Genomic DNA, 6,562 nt, shown 5'->3' with positions numbered 1-6,562 from the left:
GCTGGGTGGACTAGAGTCAGGTACCCATTAGAGCTGGGTGGACTAGAGTCAGGTACCCATTAGAGCTGGGTGGACTCAGGGACGTGTTACAGATTTGTGCCGGTGATTCGAACTCGAGACTTTCGGACCAAGGCCGACTATCTCTGATCACCCACAAAATCTCAAACTGTACACTGTGAGCTGCGGTTTAAAGCGACAAGACACAAAGAGATTTCCGTTAATAAGCTGTGAGACACTCGAAGATACAAGACGTCAAGTCTGAGACACTTCAAGACACGAGACATCGACTTGAGACTGAGACACTTCAAGGCACCAGACATCGACTTAAGACTGAGACACTTCAAGACACGAGACGTCGACTTAAGACTGAGACACTTCAAGACACGAGACATCGACTTGAAACTGAGACACTTCAAGGCACCAGACATCGACTTAAGACTGAGACACTTCAAGACACGAGACGTCGACTTAAGACTGAGACACTTCAAGACACGAGACATCGACGTAAGACTGAGACACTTCAAGACACGAGACATCGACTTAAGACTGAGTCACTTCAAGACACGAGACAGTACTAGTTGCCGCTGCTGACAGACACCAGACTGACCGCTCTAGCCCAGGTCAAACTGACCAGATCACACCACGTGACACAGAGACACAACGTGACACAAAGACACCACGTGACAACGAGCCAGGACATCCCATGACACAGAAATAAGACACCATGTGACATAGAAACGAGACAAACAAGGTGTCTTTTTTTCATCAAATCTCTAGGACGCTAGAATTTGCTGATATCAGCAATTATTTTAAACTTTCTGCACACGTTATTTCGACTCCATCATTGGCCAGGAGAATGTTATGTTATTTGTTAGATTCGCTGCCCGCAGTAAGGACATTAAATTTTTTTTATTGCATCTTAATGAGGCCAGAATCTTGACATAAAAATCTGGACACAAATGTGATAAGACAAGGGCAGATAACTCCCCTCACACCCACAGTTTCAGCTCAACTTCACTGGTTATTGCTCCTGACTAAATTATTGAGCTGATTTTATAACCATCCACCAACCATCCACCAACCATCCACCAACCATCCACCAACCATCCACCAACCATCCACCAACCATATACCTACTCATCCACCAACCATCCACCAACTATCCACCAACCATTCACCAACCATCCACCAACCATATACCTACTCATCCACCAACCATCCACCAACCACCCACCAACCATCCACCAACCATCCACCAACCATCCACCAACTATCCACCAACCATTCACCAACCATCCACCAACCATCCACCAACCATCCACCAACCATCCACCAACCATCCACCAACCATCCACCATCCATCCACCAACCACGGGTGTTGCCCTATATTTTAACCCCACCTCGCTGAACGAAGTAAATGTTTAGTCGGGGGGGGGGAGGGTTTTAGTGGATAAAAAGTCAGGTAATTGTCGTTTAAAATTTAATTAATTACTTCGTGAAAGTGAACTCGATACTAGACAGCAGTGACGTGGGCTAGTAGTCGATTATATCTAGGGCGATTACTTGACTGAGGTGGGTATCGATTTTTGCAATTGTAATCTCGACCCGGAGTAGTCGGGTAATTGACAACAATTAGATCGATTACCACGCCCAAGAGGATTGTGCTGGGGGGGGGGGGGGGGATGATGCAATAAAGCGGGGTAACGAAGTTCGCAGGTGGGTCGCAGGTGAAAGGGACCTCACCTGAATATTTAAAACCTGACACCGTTATACGTGACGTCAGAGAGACCTTGAGCCCGCGTGCTGAAAGGTCAAGGAAAACATGAGGTCAGCATGACCTAGTGATAGAACCAATGGAATCAGTTCCAGAGAAATCGTTTCGTCAGGATGTGTGGGTGTAGGCCGGTGTGTGGGTGGAGGCGGGTGTAGGGGGATGTGTTGGTACTGCTATTGCGTTAGAACTCATGAGGCTCTATTTGGTTTGCCGTAACAAGCAACCACGTGATCCCAAACCTCCCCCACCCCTAAATAAACACGAGAATACAGAGAAAACCGTTAAGTCATAAACCGAAAGCAGGTCATCAAGTTTTACAGCTCCAACTGACCTAGCTAGTGAATGATACATGTCCACAGGACCGACAACACCACAGGACCGACACAGGACCGACACAGGACCGACACAGGACCGACACAGGACCGACACAGGACCGACACAGGACCGACACAGGACCGACACAGGAACGACACAGGACCGACACAGGACCGACACAGGACCGACAACACCACAGGACCGACAACATCACAGGACCGTCTACTCTACAGGACCAACAACTTACAGAACCGACAACTCTCTGACATAAACCGAAAATGAGAAGCTACAGCACCAGACAATGCCTGTAATTTGCCTGTAATTTGATAATCACCGTCGCGAGTTAACTGGAAAATAAATGATTTTACTTGTGATTATTGTCAACGTTGCTAGGCAACAGTCGCATGACTAACAAAAGGGTCGAAGACTTAACAAAATTGACGTCTTAAGTTGTTTGTCAAGCCATGTTCAGTTGTTTTACCTGAGTGCAACTAGGGCTGGTGTGGTGGGGTTGGTATCGGGGGTGGGGGGTGGTAGTGTGGTGGGGGAATTACTAACAGATATTTTACAAACCATATTGCTCTGTCAAATAACTAGGTGACCTCATAATTGTGTCATGTCGCAGGGACGGGCGAACTGATGACGAGGTCTAGACGATCTTATCACCCACGATTTGAAGCCGTCACCGTTGATCTTACATCATTGAACTTACATCACCCAGCTCGTGTCTGTACCATCAAAATTTCATGTGTTTTAAAATTCTAATTGCAACATTTGTTCCAGATTTGTTCCAACATTTAACCTTTTGTTCCAGATTTGTTCCAACTTAACCTTGTGTTCCAGATTTGTTCCAACTTAAAACCTTGCAACATTTGTTCCAGATTTGTTCCAACTTAAAACCTTGCAACATTTGTTCCAGATTTGTTCCAACATTTGACTTTGTGTTCCAGATTTGTTCCAAGTTTTAACCTTGTGTTCCAGATTTGTTCCAACATTTGACCTTGTGTTCCAGATTTGTTCCAAGTTTTAACCTTGTGTTCCAGATTTGTTCCAACTTAAAACCTTGCAACATTTGTTCCAGATTTGTTCCAACTTAACCTTGTGTTCCAGATTTGTTCCAACTTAAAACCTTGCAACATTTGTTCCAGATTTGTTCCAACATTTAACCTTGTGTTCCAGATTTGTTCCAACTTAAAACCTTGCAACATTTGTTCCAAATTTGTTCCAACATTTAACCTTGTGTTCCAGATTTGTTCCAACATTTGACCTTGTGTTCCAGATTTGTTCCAAGTTCTAACCATGTGTTCCAGATTTGTTCCAACATTTAACCTTGTGTTCCAGATTTGTTCCAACCTAAAACCTTGCAACATTTGTTCCAGATTTGTTCCAACATTTGACCTTGTGTTCCAGATTTGTTCCAACATTTAACCTTGTGTTCCAGATTTGTTCCAACATTTAACCTTGTGTTCCAGATTTGTTCCAACTTAAAACCTTGCAACATTTGTTCCAGATTTGTTCCAACTTAAAACCTTGCAACATTTGTTCCAGATTTGTTCCAACATTTAACCTTGTGTTCCAGATTTGTTCCAACTTAAAACCTTGCAACATTTGTTCCAGATTTGTTCCAACATTTAACCTTGTGTTCCAGATTTGTTCCAACTTAAAACCTTGCAACATTTGTTCCAGATTTGTTCCAACATTTAACCTTGTGTTCCAGATTTGTTCCAACATTTGACCTTTTGTTCCAGATTTGTTCCAACTTAAAACCTTGCAACATTTGTTCCAGATTTGTTCCAACTTAAAACCTTGCAACATTTGTTCCAGATTTGTTCCAACTTAAAACCTTGCAACATTTGTTCCAGATTTGTTCCAACATTTGACTTTGTGTTCCAGATTTGTTCCAAGTTTTAACCTTGTGTTCCAGATTTGTTCCAACTTAAAACCTTGCAACATTTGTTCCAGATTTGTTCCAACATCGCACGTGACGGCTGGACCAGGGTGTGGATGCCAGAGAGGAGTGTACCCATCGCCTATGGCAACACGACGGACGGGTGGCAGTGGGTGGGGTATGATGACCCACAGAGCTTGACTGAGAAGGTGGGTGTGGGGGTGTGTGGGGAGGGTGTGGGGAGGGTGTGGGGTGTGGTTGTGTGGGGTGTGGTTGTGTGGTTGTGTGGGTGGGGTATGATGACCCACAGAGCTTGACAGAGAAGGTGGGTGTGGGGGTGTGGGGGGGTGTGTGGGGTGTGGTTGTGTGGGGTGTGGTTGTGTGGGTGGTGTATGATGACCCACAGAGCTTGACCTAGAAGGTAGGTGTGGGGGTGTGGGGGTGTGGGGAGGGTGTGTGGGTAGTGTGTGGGGTATGATGACCCTCAGAGCTTAACCAAGAAGGTTGGTGTGGGGGTGTGGGGGAGGATGTGGGGGTGTGTGTGGGGGGCTATGGGGGTGGGGAGGTTGTGGGGGTGTGTGGGGCGTATGATGACCCTCATAGCTTGACCGCGAAGGTGGGTGTGTGGTGTGGGGGTGTGTGGGATGTGGGTAGGGTATGACGACCCTCATAGCTTGACCGAGAAGGTGGGTGTGTGGTGTGGGGGTGTGTGGGATGTGGGTAGGGTATGACGACCCTCATAGCTTGACCGAGAAGGTGGGTGTGTGGTGTGGGGGTGTGTGGGATGTGGGTAGGGTATGACGACCCTCATAGCTTGACCGAGAAGGTGGGTGTGTGGTGTGGGGGTGTGTGGGATGTGGGTAGGGTATGACGACCCTCATAGCTTGACCGAGAAGGTGGGTGTGTGGTGTGGGGGTGTGTGGGATGTGGGTAGGGTATGACGACCCTCATAGCTTGACCGAGAAGGTGGGTGTGTGGTGTGGGGGTGTGTGGGATGTGGGTAGGGTATGACGACCCTCATAGCTTGACCGAGAAGGTGGGTGTGTGGTGTGGGGGTGTGTGGGATGTGGGTAGGGTATGACGACCCTCATAGCTTGACCGAGAATGTGGGTGTGTGGTGTGGGGGTGTGTGGGATGTGGGTAGGGTATGACGACCCTCATAGCTTGACCGAGAAGGTGGGTGTGTGGTGTGGGGGTGTGTGGGATGTGGGTAGGGTATGACGACCCTCATAGCTTGACCGAGAAGGTGGGTGTGTGGTGTGGGGGTGTGTGGGATGTGGGTAGGGTATGACGACCCTCATAGCTTGACCGAGAAGGTGGGTGTGTGGTGTGGGGGTGTGTGGGATGTGGGTAGGGTATGACGACCCTCATAGCTTGACCGAGAAGGTGGGTGTGTGGTGTGGGGGTGTGTGGGATGTGGGTAGGGTATGACGACCCTCATAGCTTGACCGAGAAGGTGTGTATGTGTTATCGATAACCTTCCAATCCCATCGATGAGAGTGATTGATTTTGTTCCTGTGATCTGACTGATCGCTCCCCCTGCAGGCGGCGTTCATCAGACGACAGGGTCTGGCAGGGGTCGGCCTGTGGTCACTGGAGCATGACGACTTCAACAACCTGTGCCAGAACGGTACCTGGCCGCTGCTCAGGGCGCTGGCCCGGGAGTTGCCGAGTAACAGGTGAGTGGGGGGTAGGGGGAGGGGGTCAACTTGTCCCCTAATGGGGGAGGGGGCGAGTGAATGGATGGACGTGGGTGGGGCTATCGTTTCACATGAAAGGGTGGATGAAAGGGTGGATGAAAGGGTGGATGAAAGGGTGGATGGGGTAACTGTGCGGTGGGGGTGGGGTGGACACGTGGCTTAATCTATGAACAAACATTTCAAAACACACGTTATTCTATAGATAATTTATTTTTCGTCTTTTTTCTTCTTATTTAAGTATTACGTGTTAAGAATATTATGCGCCATATGTCCCTTCATACGCGTCAAGATATTATGGCCTATATGTCTTTAACTCCGAGCTTAGCTTGCTTGTCTTTGTGGATGAGCTTCCCTAGCATTTGTCCACCCAAGAACACCCTGCAAGGCTAACGAGCATCGTCTGCCCGGTAACTTGACCGTTGGAGACCGTACCGTGCCTACACCATCCCGCACTAGCAGGCGGCATGTGGTGTCGTCATTCCTTTAAACAGTTGAGTTGGTTTCTATTGGGAATTCATGACGCTATTTTTGTAGACCATTAATGTCGCTAATTTCGTAGACAATTAATATGGTTATTTTCGTAGACAATTAATGTCGCTATTTCTGAAGAAATTAATTTATATTTTCGTGGAAAATTGTGTAGACAATTCAAGTTGCTATTTCTGTAGACAAGAAAAAAGTGACCAAGAAATGACTAGAACAAAACGTGATGACGTGTATTTCGAAACGTCAAATCACAAAAATGACATCGGAAACTTGCGTCGCCTTACTTGTAACATGACGTCAAACATGGTTCAAATGACGCCAAACACGGTCAACTGACGTCACACACGGTCAAATGACACCAAACAGGGTTCAAATGACATTAATACAAGCTAAAATATT

The sequence above is a fragment of the Physella acuta genome, unplaced genomic scaffold (assembly GCF_028476545.2).
Source record: "Physella acuta isolate Inbredline_101_S28 unplaced genomic scaffold, ASM2847654v3 ptg000769l, whole genome shotgun sequence".
NCBI classification, from domain to species: Eukaryota; Metazoa; Mollusca; class Gastropoda; family Physidae; genus Physella; species Physella acuta.
Note: the sequence above shows the minus strand (reverse complement) of the source record.